Source organism: Homarus americanus, unplaced genomic scaffold (assembly GCF_018991925.1).
Source record: "Homarus americanus isolate GMGI-L3 unplaced genomic scaffold, GMGI_Hamer_2.0 scaffold58957, whole genome shotgun sequence".
Taxonomy (NCBI): Eukaryota; Metazoa; Arthropoda; class Malacostraca; order Decapoda; family Nephropidae; genus Homarus; species Homarus americanus.
Window position 1 is genome coordinate 407,811 of NW_024740903.1, and position 15,864 is coordinate 423,674.

At 43.4% G+C, this 15,864-nt stretch overlaps 1 protein-coding gene across 6 annotated transcripts in view; it reads left to right on the top strand.

The window, feature by feature from the left end:
- The first annotated feature begins 10,364 nt into the window (after window positions 1-10,364).
- LOC121875555 (serine/arginine repetitive matrix protein 2-like) overlaps window positions 10,365-15,864 on the top strand; it is a 142,910-nt gene continuing 137,410 nt past the window's right edge. For all 6 annotated transcript variants that reach the window (XR_006090630.1, XM_042380139.1, XM_042380142.1 and 3 more), the window contains exon 1: window positions 10,365-10,657. The gene's annotated coding sequence lies outside the window, so the exon portion shown is untranslated. The remainder of the gene's footprint in view (window positions 10,658-15,864) is intronic.

The following is a 15,864-nucleotide window of genomic DNA, read 5'->3' on the forward strand; positions in this document are numbered from 1 at the left end:
CACTACAGCAGGCCACAGTAGGGGTGGGTGAGGACATGTAGGGTAGGGTAGGGTAGGGTAGGGTAGGGTAGGGTAGGGTAGGGTAGGATCATGGATATGGTTACTATTAAAAGCAGAGATTCATTCTGGACATGGGCATAGTGTGGGTCAGGAGGTGTTGTGGATAAGGACATTATTCTGGACATGGACATAGCGTGGGTCAGGAGGGGTTGTGGATAAGGACATTATTCTGGACATGGGCATAGCGTGGGTCAGGAGGTGTTGTGGTGGACACGGGATACACCAGCAGCTGCCAACGGTGGTTCAGTAACCTCTGCTGAAGGTGCCCGGAGCAGCTACTTAAAGACCCACCCCGACCACACCTGGAGCACCTGGCCAAACCTCCACCTGATCACACTTGGAGCACCTGGCCACACTTCCACCTGATCACACCTGGAGCATCATGCCATGCCTCCTCCTGGCCACAATTAGAGCATCATGCCACACCCTCACCTGACCACACCTGGAGCACTTGGCCACACCTCCACCTGACCACACTTGGAGCACCTAGCCACACTTCCACCTGATCACACCTGGAGCATCATGCCATGCCTCCTCCTGGCCACAATTAGAGCATCATGCCACACCCCCACCTGGCCACACATCCACCAAGTCACACCTGGCCACACCTGACCCTACGTGGAGCATCTGGACACACCTACACCTGGCCACATCATCACCTGAGTCCACTTAAGCGTGAGCTCCTCTCTCACCACCTGAGTCATCACCAGCTTTAAACAACCACGACCACCTAACATTTAGCTGAGCCCTCTACCCACCGCAGCCCACCGCCCACCAGACACAATACCCCACCTTCCTCAACCCACCGCCCACCAGACACCAATACCACCACCTACCTTAACCCACCAGACACAATACCCCACCTTCCTCAACCCACCGCCCACCAGACACCAATACACCACCTACCTTAACCCACCAGACACAATACCCCACCTTCCTCAACCCACCGCCCACCAGACACCAATATCAACACCCACCTTAGCCCATCGCCCACCTGGGATCAGCGAAAACGAGCCCTAAGGGAAGGAGAAACTGGGGGAAGACGAGACAGACCTTAGTGAAAGCTGACCAGGGTATGTGGCAAGGGGGGTGACAGACCGATGGTGAAAGCAAAGAAGCCGATAGTGAGAAATGAATGGTGATAGTGATACCTTGAGGGGTAGTGGAGGGAATGTGATTAGTGATGATGAAACGATGATAATGACAGGTGTAAAAGGATAATTAGGAGTTGAAAGTGAGGAGTAGGGTGTGATAGTGTAAAGTAAGAGGTGATGATGACTGAGAGAGAGAGAGAGAGAGAGAGAGAGAGAGAGAGAGAGAGAGGCTGACATCATGCGGTGAAAACGAGAAGGTGAGAAAGGAGGATGAGAGAGTGAATGGTAAGAGAAGCAGGTAGGAGAGAGGAATGACCAGGGACGAGTAGAGTCGGGTGACGAGGGAAGAAAGAGTAATGGAGGAGGAGGGAGGAGGAGGAGGAGGAGGAGGAGGAGGAGGAGGAGGAGGAGGAGGAGGAGGAGGAGGAGGAGGAGGAGGAGGAGGAGGAGGAGGAGGAGGAAGGCGATATAAACAGGTGAGATAGATGCAGGGACAGAGGTGGAACACAGGTAAGGAGGCAGACAGGTAGGCAGGTGCTAAGTGTCAACACCAGACCGTAAACATCAATCAACACGTCTACACATACCTGCAGGGTTGAGGTATGACCACGAATATCTCTCCTGGGTGAAAGATATTCCAGGTACCACGACCACATACCTGGAATATTTGTACAACCAGTTAATAATTATTTTTTAATATATATCAAAATGGTAGATTATTAAGTAGTAAACCTCCGACTCTAACCTCCGACTCAAAATGGGAGATTTTAAGTAGTAAACCTCCGACTCTAACCTCCGACTCAAAATGGTAGATTATTAAGTAGTAAACCTCCGACTCTAACCTCCGACTCAAAATGGGAGATTTTAAGTAGTAAACCTCCTACTCTAACCTCCGACTCTAGCCTCCGAGTCTAACCTCTGACTCTAACCTCCGACTCAAAACACTCGAGACTGAGATGGTTGATCAGCTGAGAGTAGTGATCGTGAGAGGCCATAATGATAAAGTGTTGTGGTCAAGGGATAGGGTAACCTTGCTATCGTTTCTGGGTCAGGTACTGCTAGGTGCTCAAGTCACACCTTCAAGGAACACTTACAAGTTATAGAAAAAAATAAATGCAATATTTTCAAGTTAAAAATAATGAATAACGCTTCAACTATATTAAATATGAACTCAAGTAACAGTCAAGGTACATTCAAATAGCACTCAAGATGGTTACGTAACACTCAAGTTAAAGGACATTCCATGTAACTCTCTTTTGTTAACAGACCACAGTCAAGTAACATTCAAGACATTTACGTAACACCAAAGTAACTTTTTCTAGGTCGAGGGAAACAATAGCTAAACCAAGCTGTAAAACTGGACGACACTATCATATGACACCTCCCAGTCGACGGAGCCACGCCACTTGTGACACCTCCCAGTCGACGGAGCCACGCCACTTGTGACACCTCCCAGTCGACGGAGCCACGCCACTTGTGTAAGGATAGAAATTGTCTCTAACACACACACACACACACACACACACACACACACACACACACACACACACACACGCGCGCGCGCGCGACTTTCACTCCCTTCTTTCTCACTCTCTCCCTTTCTCTTTTCTCTCACTCTATCATAACACTCATACTTTTCTCTCTCTCTCTTTCTCACGTCATCACCATAATTCAGAAGGACTCTCACTTGGTTAGCTGATAGGATACTGAGAAGAAAACATGTAGTGGTAATGATGATGGTGATGGTGATATTTGGCAGCCCCGAGGATGATGACCACCTCCTTACTATGGTGTCACGTGAGGTACCGATTCTTAATTACGGTATTATAAGTCATCTGGAGGCCACTGAATGAGTCACTCTTAAGATGTAGTGATAATACTTGTTCTTGCAAGTAGCTGTCAGGGGCCATTGTTAGATGTACCGCCAACTCAATATTTTTCGTCTCCTATAAAAAAAAAATCAACGTGGGCCATTGTTTTATTCTCTAAAATTGTGTCAAGTTTTTGTGTACTACTGAACACGAGGACAAATAAGGAGATAGACAGAGGACAGATAGCTGAACGAACAGACAGATAGACAGAGAGACAGATGAAGAACAATGCTCCGGAACTCCCAGGTGTCACAGGTGTTGGACAGGTAATCTCTTTTGCTAATCAAGTCAGAGAAAAAAATTCCCTCAACATTAGAAAAAAAAAATATGATAAGGATCTGAGACAAGAAACTGTAGTGTCATTAAAGTGCTGTCTTGAACAATACGTGTGACTATTTTATAAAATACTGATATAAATGACAATAAAGTCACGATTGTACTATGTGATTTTATATTGTATTAAAAAAAAATTAGATCAGTTCTCGTTCACCTCAAATAAAAGTTATCAATAGCTTAAGGTAAAAAAGACAAAATATCTCTCACTAATAAGAGTTCTGGCGGCTGTATTCCTCGCTACTATAAGCCATCATCTCCGACAAGAGAAAATTACGTGTGCCTGCTCGTTGTCTATCGCATCATGCACGGGAGAAACTCGTCATAAGAAAACATTAATAGTGGAGACAGGACGAGTCATGTAGTTCCTCTTGCGGTCGTGGAGGTAATGGTCGTATCTCAGCTGTTTAGTTATATGTGGGGAGGGTCGTGTGTCTGGGGCAGTGTGGGGAGGGTCGTGTGTCTGGAGCAGTGTGGGGAGGGTCGTGTGTCTGGAGCAGTGTGGGGAGGGTCGTGAGGTTTGGAGCAGTGTGGTCTGGAGGTCGTGAGGTCAGCGTCAGTGTGGGGAGGGTCGTGTGTCTGGGGCAGTGTCGTGTGTCTGAGGCAGTGTGGGGAGGGTCGTGTGTCTGGAGCAGTGTGGGGAGGTCGTGTTTGGAGCAGTGTGGGGAGGGTCGTGTGTCTGGAGCAGTGTGGGGAGGTCGTGTGTCTGGAGCAGTGTGGGGGAGGTCGTGTGTCTGGAGCAGTGTGGGGGGAGGGTCGTGTGTCTGGAGCAGTGTGGGGAGGGTCGTCTGGAGCAGTGTGGGGAGGTCGTGTGTCTGGGGCAGTGTGGGAGGGTGTGTCTGGGGCAGTGTGGGAGGTCGTGTGTCTGGAGCAGTGTGGGGAGGGTCGTGTGTCTGAGGCAGTGTGGGGAGGTCGTGTGTCTGGAGCAGTGTGGGAGGTCGTGTGTCTGGGGCAGTGTGGGGAGGGTCGTGTGTCTGGGCAGTGTGGGGAGGGTCGTGTGTCTGGAGCAGTGTGGGGAGGGTCGTGTGTCTGGGGCAGTGTGGGGAGGGTCGTGTGTCTGGGGCAGTGTGGGGGGTCGTGTGTCTGGAGCAGTGTGGGAGGTCGTGTGGAGCAGTGTGGGGAGGGTCGTGTCTGGGGCAGTGTGGGGAGGGTCGTGTAGAGTGTGGGAGAGTGTGGGGAGGTCGTGTGTCAGTGTGGGGAGGTCGTGTGTCTGGAGCAGTGTGGGAGGTCGTGTGTGTTGGGGCAGTGTGGGGAGGGTCGTGTGTCTGGGCAGTGTGGGGAGGGTCGTGTGTCTGGGGCAGTGTGGGGAGGTCGTGTGTCTGGAGCAGTGTGGGGAGGTCGTGTGTCTGGAGCAGTGTGTCGTGTCTGGAGCAGTGTGGGGGAGGTAGTGTGTCGTGTGTCTGGAGCAGTGTGGGGGGGGTCGTGTGTCTGGAGCAGTGTGGGGAGGTCGTGTGTCTGGAGCAGTGTGGGGAGGGTCGTGTGTCTGGAGTGTGGGGAGGTGTGGGGACAGTGTGGGGAGGTAGGGTCGTGTCTGGAGTGTATATATATATATATATATATATATATATATATATATATATATATATATATATATATATATATATATATATATATATATATATGTATGTATGTATGTATGTATGTATGTATGTATGGTATGTATGTATGTATGTATGTATGTTATAGTGATAATTCATGTCGTGACAATAATAGGAAGGAATATTTCGAGTTGCTAATTATTTCTAGTGGAGGAAATTAGTTCCATTAGCACTAATTTCAGAAGTGGGAAGCGAGAGTACTTAGCCACTTTCTCCGCCAGAGTGGAGGCCGGTGGAGGAGAAAGCAAATATCTCAAACATTAAGGACTAGATACAGCCTCCGGAAGCGGGGCAGTGGCAGCATCCTTGTTCGTGTTAGCGGGAGCTCGTTCGTGCCGTAATCTCATCTACCCCTCACCATCTGCTAGTTACACTTCCCTTTCTACACACACAACCGGGACTCACTTTAACCTATTTCTGAACCCAAGTCTGCTGTTTTCATCACTGCATATTATTTCTCAACAATGTGGAGTTTGAGCAGAGATTCACGATTTCTCTTGTCTTCTCTTGTTGATACATCTTTTACCTCACATTTTATATCACAAGATCACGTACCACAATAAACTCGCCATCAGGTGACAACGTGTACCAGCGATGCAAGAAGTTGTTGAGTGTAAAATGAAAATTGAAATGGATAGGCCGACAGCGAGTCAACGAAAACAACGGTAATGACGACGATATCAAGGTGAGAGGTTATGATGCCTGTCAAGTGACGTGTGTTGTTAGGTGTTAATGAGTTACAGATCAAAATATTAACTGTTTGGTTAGGTTGTGATAAGAGCTACAATACAAGATGGCGGAGAGAGTAAACACACGTTAAAATTAATTTCTTACTGTAAAGGAAATATTCTTATGCAAAAACAATTGACTATCATATTTGTATAATTTGATGCATAAATTATACACTATATAATCTATAATTTAATCAAATACCAATCATACAGGATTTTCTCAAGTAATTTCTAAAACTTTTCAAATTCTCAAAATTAATTCCTGTAGACAGTGTTTAGTCCACCCCCCCCCCTTCCCCACAAGGACAGACCCTTCACAAAACTCCCTCGAGTATGATGACTTAACCCCTGGAATATGATGACTTAACCCTTGAGTATGACAACTCTTGAGTATGATGACTTAAACCTCGAACATGATGACTTAACCCCTGGAATATGAGGACTTAACCCTCGAGTATAATGACTTAACCCGAGTATAATGACTTAACCATAGCCTAAAGTAAAAAAAGTAATAAACTTTAACCAAAAAATTAAATAACTTTCAACCAAAACGAGAAAAGGTTTGAATTTCAAGGAAGAACTAAACAGAATAGAACTTAACGTAAATTAAAACAAAAGCAATAAAATTTGACCTCAGTCTTAAAACAAGAGAAAATATTTACCCAGTCATACAAATAAACCTTTAACAACAACAACAAAAACAAACAAATAAACTCAGACAACTACAAAATACAATATACAAATACATTAACCTTTAAAATTTATATCCAAATTATATAAAAAAAACAGTTATATACTTTCAACCAATATTATAAAAATAGCAAAAAAAAAAATATATCACCCCTTTACCAGGTACACAATGTAAATAATATCTAGACAGCCCTGACAATCTCAGGTATTTGCATAATAACACTCCGCTAAACCTACCTTCCGAATTATTGCCTAAATATACACATTACAATAATTGCCGTGAAAGCTGACCACTTAGGGAGGGAGCTGACCATATGCGTACCTTCAAACATTCTCTAATTGTTTTTCCGCAGAAATTGACGGAAACCTGAACGAAAGAGACAGGTGGAAAGTTGGACAGGAAGCTAGTTAAGACAGACAGAAGGAAAACTGGGTGTGTGTTGGTGGTACAGCCTGGGGTGCTGGAGGAGGTGGTGCAGCAGGGGAGGGAGGTGGTGCAGCCTGGAGTACTGAGGGAGGTGGTGCAGCCTGGAGGTACTGAGGGAGGGAGGTGGAGCAGCCTGGAGGTACTGAGGGGAGGGAGGTGGTGCAGCTTGGGAGTGCTGGGGGAGGGGTGGTGCAGCTGGAGGTACTGAGGAGGAGGTGGTGCAGCTTGGAGTACTGAGGGAGGAGGTGGAGCAGCCTGGAGGTGCTGGGGAGGGAGGTGGTGCAGCAGGGGTGCTGAGGGAGGAGGTGGTGCAGCCTGAGGTACTGAGGGAGGAGGTGGTGCAGCCTGGGGCACTGGGGGAGGGTGGTGCAGCCTGGACTGAGGGAGGAGGTGCTGAGCCTGGAGGTGAGGGGAGGGAGGTGGGGCAGCCTGGAGTACTGGAGGAGGTGGTGCAGCCTGGAGGTACTGAGGGAGGTGGTACAGCCTGGAGGTACTGGGGAGGAGGTGGTGCAGTCTGGAGGTACTGAGGGAGGGAGGTGGTGCAGTCTGGAGGTACTGAGGGAGGGAGGTGGTGCAGCTTGGATAGGGTCACGTGCTTTGGCCAACAACAAAACAACTCTTGGGTTAGGTTAGGTTAGGTTAGGTTAGGTATGCTAGGGACTATTCTGGGATGGGTAGGAGGAGGGAAAAAGAGGGTGGGGAGGATAGAGAGGGAAGAAGGGAGAGGAGTGGAAGTTGGGGAGGATAGTGACACAAGGAATATTTTCGTGTATGTATGTATGTATGTATGTATGTATGTATGTATGTATGTATGTAGTTCGGTGTAAGCCTTATGGGTAGACTGAGATAGAGGAAAAGAATGGGAGGACCTTCACACAACAAAAGACCTACTGAGGTGTGTGTACTAGCATCATCAGAGCCACAGATTACTGTCGTTACAACCACCAATCTAACTCATGAACCCTCAAGGCCACAAGGTTAGGTTACAACACACGTCAAGGTGATTGTTGACGTGCCTTTCTGATCAGTTCTTATTTATAACACAGCTTCAGGTATAGTTCTTATTTATAACACAGCTTCAAGTATAGTTCTTATTTATAACACAGCTTCAAGTATAGTTCTTATTTATAACAATTAAATTAGCTTATTGGTTTAGCATGTGTTATATCTCTTAAGGAAGTTGGTTACAAGTTTGGATTTTCAAGTATATTTCTCCCGTGTGGTTTAGGGACAGAGATGCAGTTGTTGAGTTGACTGTCGCACTCACTCACTCAGAAGGAGGGTTCCTTAATATAAAACTTCCCCGTAATTCACTTATATATCCACGTGTCGTCACCATACTATCATGATCATCGAGCCACGGAATACCATAATATAATCACGGCCTTGAGAGCGACAATAGCAGGAAGGATAATAAAAAAAGTGGAGATAAAAAATATAATAATATCGCCTTGGAAGAAATACTGGAACACCGTATATAAAAAAAATAATAAAACACTACAATAATATACACTTCCGGATTCCTCGATACATTAATGTAATTCACTACAAATTACCTTATACGTCTATTATGTTTTGGTGTATTTTTTTATGTATGGAATTGTAATAAAAATATAAATAGTCTTGGTATACAAACATTCCTTCAATCTAGGAAGAAATACTAACGTGTGTGTATCTGTCCAACGTCATCTGATTTTTTGTCCAAGTTCAGAGAGTTCAATGTTGGCCTGGCATTTGATTTCTTTGACATGCACCCACGAACGCCCCCCACACACACCTCCTACAGTAACCCCTTGGACACCTCAGCAACACACAGGATGAGGAGATGAGTTTGGAGGCCACACACACACACGGGATGTTCATAGTTTTCTAGATTACATGAACACGTTACAGGAGGTGTTCCTGACACTGTTTAGGTGACAAAGGAGAGTTACAGGAGAAGTGATCACGAGAAGTTCCCATCTGCATGGATAAGAGGAGAAGGTTGCGTTTGACATCCTCAAATCCTGTAAATTACAAACACGTTTCGCTGAGTTGTTTGGCAAATTCTCACGAGATTTGTGGGTAGCGATGGAGAACACAAAGACTGTCTCACAGGAAATTATCATCTGGCTAGAATACTGACTCAGTGGACCAGGATGTGAGAATCTGGGAATTCCCGAGAAAATTGAGTTCATCCTCTCCTTTTTTCGTGCTAAAATACACATATATTTAAACGAAGGTGTAGTATATACCTGTGTCTTTAGTCATACAGTAAATATATCCTTATATGTTCACTATATCAGCTATATGAAGCTTGTGTAGATCACCTGTTGTGTGCAGAGGATGTATGTGGTCATGGGTAAGAGTGTTTAGCTGTATTTCTTGGAGTTTGTTAAAGTAAATAAAGATATTATTTGTATGTAAAGATACTTCACTGTGTAGTATACTTAAGTTCATCTCTCATCATCGTGTTTAAAGTATAACTGAACACTGACATTTTGTTCATAGCAGATTGGATTCTCTCAATGTCACTTAAGATATGTGTACCTTCCAGTGAGTGAGTGAGACAACAACAACACGGTTTAAGCTGCGTTATCGACAACTGATTAAAACATTGTGTCAACCAAGCAATGAGTAAACCAAGAGTCCATATTCAGAGGTGACAGACGCAGCTATAAGGAGGATATACACCTACAGTACTTCACCATGAGAACGACTGTGTTAAAGGGTCACACTGAGTACTGAAGACCCCACGTAAAGGTTTTGTACTTTCAGAGGTAAAAGTCTGTAGTTATGTTGGCACAGAGAAGTGAATCCTGGGAGAAGAAAGTAGAGAGAAGGAAAAAGAAGAGAGAAGAAATGAGAACGAAGAATAAGAAGAAATTAGAAGAAATAAGAAGAATGAGAAAAGAAGACAAAGATATAAGACAAAAAAGCATATATATAGGCATAGAAAATAAGAAAAGAAAGGAGAAAAGATGATTTAGCAAAAATGACGAATACAAAATAAGGAAAACAGACAAAGTAAATAAGGACTAAAAGAACACACACACACACACACACACACACACACGACAACGAGGAAGACAACACAACACGCGCGTGCACTCACAGAAATGCACACGCGCGTACCTAAGAAAACTGGCTAACAAATTTAGTACAAATATAAACCACAGACAAATATAAAACTCCCAATGTTAATTAAACAGGATTATTAATTAAGTTCTGTTAATTTGTTGTTTTAAAGTTTGTGTTGTGTTAGGGGAGAGAACATAACCACCACTATATCGGGGTCAGCTGCCGTGAACGGAACTATGGACCCTGAACTTGGTAGATCTTAGCGTTTGTGGCAGATTTTCTCGAGATCAACTCCAACACTCGCCTGCTTCTACCTTCCTAACGCTGTTTCCCTTTAGATTTAATCCTCTATCTTATTTGATAACAGAATTACTTCTTCAATATAAGATTAGCGTGTACTGAAATAGCCCGGTAAAATTCATGATAAAAATAGGTGATTTAGCAACTGGCGGCTCGTAGTAGCGGCACAACACGTCTTGCCTCCACCAGTCAGTCTGTAGCTGGCTGTGTTGAGGGGAGGGTGGCCGCCTCGCCGTCCCGGACCGTAAACTCGTACTTCTCAGTGAAATTCGAGTTATTCACGGATTTAAAAGATAAACTAAAATCCAGATGAATTATACACCTAACGTCTCGTGACTGCAGAAAAGCTCAGGGACATCACGAAGGTTTATTAGTGAGAAATTAAACAGAATTAAGTCTTAGAGTTTGGTGGTACCAGAGATTGAGGTGAATACTCGCTAGTTTTTGTTCTCGAAGTGGAAGGCGGCCTCATCCACACCTGCCAATTATACAGGTAAGTGTCTGTGAAGTCATCAAGGAAATTCTGTGTATGTCTGTGAAAAATTTAAAACTGTCTGGTGTCTGTATGATGCCATTTAAAACTGTCTAGTGTCAGTATGGGGCCATTTAAAACTGTCTAGCGTCAGTATGGGGCCATATAAAACTGACTGATGTCTGTGAAGTCATCAAGGAAATTCTGTGTATGTCTGTGAAAAATTTAAAACTGTCTGGTGTCTGTATGATGCCATTTAAAACTGTCTAGTGTCAGTATGGGGCCATTTAAAACTGTCTAGCGTCAGTATGGGGCCATATAAAACTGACTGATGTCTGTGAAGTCATCAAGGAAATTCTGTGTATGTCTGTGAAAAATTTAAAACTGTCTGGTGTCTGTATGATGCCATTTAAAACTGTCTAGTGTCAGTATGGGGCCATTTAAAACTGTCTAGCGTCAGTATGGGGCCATATAAAACTGACTGGTGTCTGTGAAGTCATTTCAAACTGTCTGTTGTCTTATAAGAATTAACTAAAGCCTATTTGCGAGGTTAACTTTAATTACAGTGTCCGCCCGTGAGTCGCTACCTAAAAACTGGTTAGTGTGCGAGGTTTTCTAAAATGGGAAAATGTCACTTTGTAAAAAATCATTGAAACAAGAAAAGCTATTTACAGCCCATAAAGTTATTAACTATGATTTTTTTTAGTAATATTCACACACTTAATTGCTATTTATTGTAATTTCCTATTATTTTTAAACATATTCACACACCCATTACTATTTTTTGCTATTTACTATTTTTTGCAATGGTTCCCCAGTTGACACCTATGTGATAGCTAGAATGGATAGATGAAGTGAATGAAGTGAATGTAATTATAGAATGAAAGCAATGAATGAATGAATGAAACAGGACACAATGTTACAATAGAAAAGGATAGATGTAAGGATAGATTAGGATACAATGCTCGGGAGGAACACTTCATGATGATGGGGTAGGGGTACTGGGATAGTTGTAATTTGAACATGGTATGATGACATGGGTAGGGTCAGGTAAGGTCAGGTAGGGTCAGGTAAGGTCAGGTAGGGTCAGGTAGGGTCAGGTAAGGTCAGGTCAGGTTGGGTTAGGTTAGAATAATTATAATGTATAACTTTTACTTTAAAGATTAGGTTAGGTTGAGTGTTAGGTTGAGTTAGGTTAGGTTGGGTTACTAGATATTTTTTATTTACTTATTTATTGTCTACATTGGTTAGAGAAATGTTTACAGTATGGGCGGAAAGTTTGGGTTCAGTTTACAGTGAAGGAAGATAATGTGTTTCTGTTTATTTACTTATTATTGTTTGAGTTCTGTAGGTGGTTGTGTTGTGAACTTACCAGGATTATGATGATGATGATGATGATAAGAGGTATAATATTTTCTTATATAAACAATATTTCTGAACAAGTTGCTTGGACACGCGTGTACCATCAAGCAATGGGTTATTATGGCAGGCTATGTACCGCGGCGCCAAGAGGACGTCGCCGTCGGAAACAGGAAGTCGGGGGAAAAAGTGCCCGAGTGACGCGACACCTGGGGGGAAAAAAAGGTAATTTCCTCGGCCGGAGTTCAGGGTGATTCTGGAGGATCAACGACTCCTGCCAACACTACGACTTATGCCTTGTCGATAGTGGTTGGTGTGGCTTATTATTGTTATTAGTTATTGTCATTATTATTATTATTCTTGGTTATTATTATTATTATTGTTAATTATTATTATTATTATTATTATTATTATTATTATTATTATTATTATTATTATTATTATTATTATTATTATTATTATTATTATCATCATCATCATCATCATCATCATCATATCTCAAACGTGCCTTAAAGGTGATTACAAGTTCAATACAAAAATAAGTTTATGTGTGTTTTAAGTGGAGGTGAGGGTTAACACACAGGTAAAGTTTTAAGTAACAGCGTGCTTAAAAAGGTTCAAATAGGAGGCAGGTGCTCACTAAGATGTAGAACCTACGTAACAAGTTCTATTTTTGTCCTTGAACTTAGGTAGGTGTGTCATGAAGGGATAGAACTGTGTATCAACAAGTTATATTCTGAATTTAAACTTACGAGAGACACGGGTGATTACAGAGAGTTAGACCTTTACTGTACTAAGTTCTATATCTCTGTATTTGAACTTGTACGAGAGACAGATGCTTCCAAACAGTTTGAACTTTATTGTAACGATTTATTCTCTGTAACTGAACTGGATATGATAAGGCAGAAGTTAAAGAAGAGATGGACTTTGAGTTTGTTCTGTAATTCTGTATTTGAGTGTGTGGTAATGATAGTGGTTATGGTGCCAGTGTTAGTGGTGGTAGGGGTGGTAGAAGGGGGTAAGATAATGGTGGTAGTTGTGGTAGTAGCAGTGGTACAAGAGGTCATAGTGATGGTGGCAGTGATGCAGTGATGATGGTAGTAGGGCTAGTTTTGGTGGTCACTGTACAGGTGGTGGAAGTGGTGGTAGCGGTACAGGTGGTGGTAGTGGTGGTAGCGGTACAGGTGGTGGTAGTGGTGGTAGCGGTACAGAGGACTGGTAGTGGTGGTAGCTGTACAGGGGGGTGGCAGTGGTGGTAGCGGTACAGGGGGTGGTAGCGGTACAGGGGGTGGTAGTGGTGGTAACGTTCTTAAGTGAGGAAGGAAGACACGCACCAGTCTGACCCGCAGTAGTGTTTCTGGAACCGCTTCGATACCACAGGAAGAGAGACGAGAGGGTGGGAGGGAAGTAGGTAGGTAAGGAAGGGTGGAAGGAGGGAGGGATAAAAGAGTGAAGGGAAGAAGAGAGAGAGAGAATGTGTGTATGTGTGTGTGTGTGCGTGTAATTCATGAATACATACTCTATAAAATAACATTCATAACGTGGGAAAGCTTATATCATGAAGGCACTGTGAGGCGGACAACTTAAACTAAACCACGAGGGAAAAAAGATGGGATCAGGTACCAGCCTTAAGGAACAACTGTCCTTCTAGAGAAAGGACAACACCCAGCTGAAAGGGCAAGTCACAACAGCACTGATGTTTGTACCCGTAAGAACGTCACAGTTGGAAGAGAGGAGAGCAGGGGCGGAACACACGTCTGGCGTTGATATTTTTTTAGTTTTGCATTGGAGGAGAACGCCAGGCTGTTGTTGTTCCGCTCGTACTGTCGAAGTTTCATTTTTTTACGAGTACAGATGACTATATAAACTACGTAAATCATCTACATCGTAATATAGAACTTTATACACTGGAGAGTTGAGAATAATTTAGTAGTATAAAAATAGAGATGAAGATTATAAAAAAAATATATAGAAACGAATGAAGAAAAAACTTAAAATAACAGAGACGTAGAACGGAAGATTTGAAACCCAACTACTCGTTATCTGTTTCCTGAAGATAATTCACGGAAGGAACGGTAAAGAGGAGGAAGAAAACACGGAGATTAGAACAGAAAAAAAAACAGTAAAAGGGAGGAACAACTAGGAAGAGGAACGTAAAGGAAATATAGAAGCCGAGGTATAAAAGAAAGAGGGAGAGACAGGAGAAAATGAGATAAAGAGAGAGATTGAGAGAGATAATACTCGTCAACTATCCAGGGTAACATACCTACCACACGGAATCAGTTTGTCCACAGAGTCAAGAATTAGAGGCATCAGCGGCCCCTGCACGACGCCACGCCTTATACAGCTCAGCGTCGAGAGAAACCCTGCAGAGTATTCAAGGAAGAATCCCTCCCATTGTCTTAGTCTCAGTCCTGCGGATAATGACCCAGATAGTTTCTTTAACGCTTCCTTCGGTAATGGTATGTCGGTCCTTCTGGTGAGTGACTTCTGACGAGGTAACCAGCGTTGGGATACCAGAATACAGCAAGTGATTTTTTTTTACTTAGATTATGTATGGGAGGGAGCGTAGTCTAATCGGTGTGTGTGTGTGTGTGTGTGTGTGTGTAAGAACAGAGAATCACAACCACAGTCTTCAACCCTCTCCAACCTCCACCTCTTCTCCACACCTTAAACCTTCCTGCTCCCCGCCCTCTCACCCCCCACCCCGCAGGAGGTCCCGGAGGCGGAGATAATACTGACGTTTGAGGGGGGTGGGTGGGGTGGGGGGGTGGGGCGTGGTGTGTGTGTGTGTGTGTGCCGGGTAGCAGCTGCCGACGCCCCCAGCACCGCCAGGATCACTATCTTCCAAGCGTCGAAATTTCTCATGTTTATTGTTATTGTTAAAACATTCACGTCTTCCTCAGCCGGCCTCCTAGATATAACACAATACAAGAGTCCTCTATAAGATACACACTGTACACACACATACTACTATATAAATAATACAATATTATAATCGTCTATAAGATATATACACACGTACTAATATATAAATACATCCAGAAGTATTATTGACATTCCGTAACTAAGAACTGTGACGATTATATTAAGGCCAGTGACATTAAAGAAATATTAACACGAGCGAATAACAGCGCCTGTCGTTCATGTCCACGTTCTAAAGAAAAGCTTATGAAACCTTGATCTACACCAGACGCACGTTCGCCCGCGTAGGGAAGAAGAGCAGGAGAGAGTAACGTGTGTGTGTACGTGTGTGTGTGTGTGTGTGCGTTCACATGACACGTAATATAAACTGCAGTTAACTGTTAATTCGTTCATGATGTTAACTGGCTCGTACACACAGTCATCTTAACACTCTGGGCATTTATTAACGGTGTCTCCATACAAGTCCTTAACCTAACCGGCCGGAAATATGGTCTTAAATCATCGTAATGGGCGACGTCTTAAACCACTTGGAAAATATATTAAACTTTATCCTCCCATTAGTGATATTTAAGGCACTAACTTTTGGAAAATGAGGAGACAGGTGGTGGAACACACGTCTGGCGTTGATATTTTTTTAGTTTTGCATTGGAGGAGAACGCCAGGCTGTTGTTGTTCCGCTCGTACTGTCGAAGTTTCATTTTTTTACGAGTACAGATGACTATATAAACTACGTAAATCATCTACATCGTAATATAGAACTTTATACACTGGAGAGTTGAGAATAATTTAGTAGTATAAAAATAGAGATGAAGATTATAAAAAAAATATATAGAAACGAATGAAGAAAAAACTTAAAATAACAGAGACGTAGAACGGAAGATTTGAAACCCAACTACTCGTTATCTGTTTCCTGAAGATAATTCACGGAAGGAACGGTAAAGAGG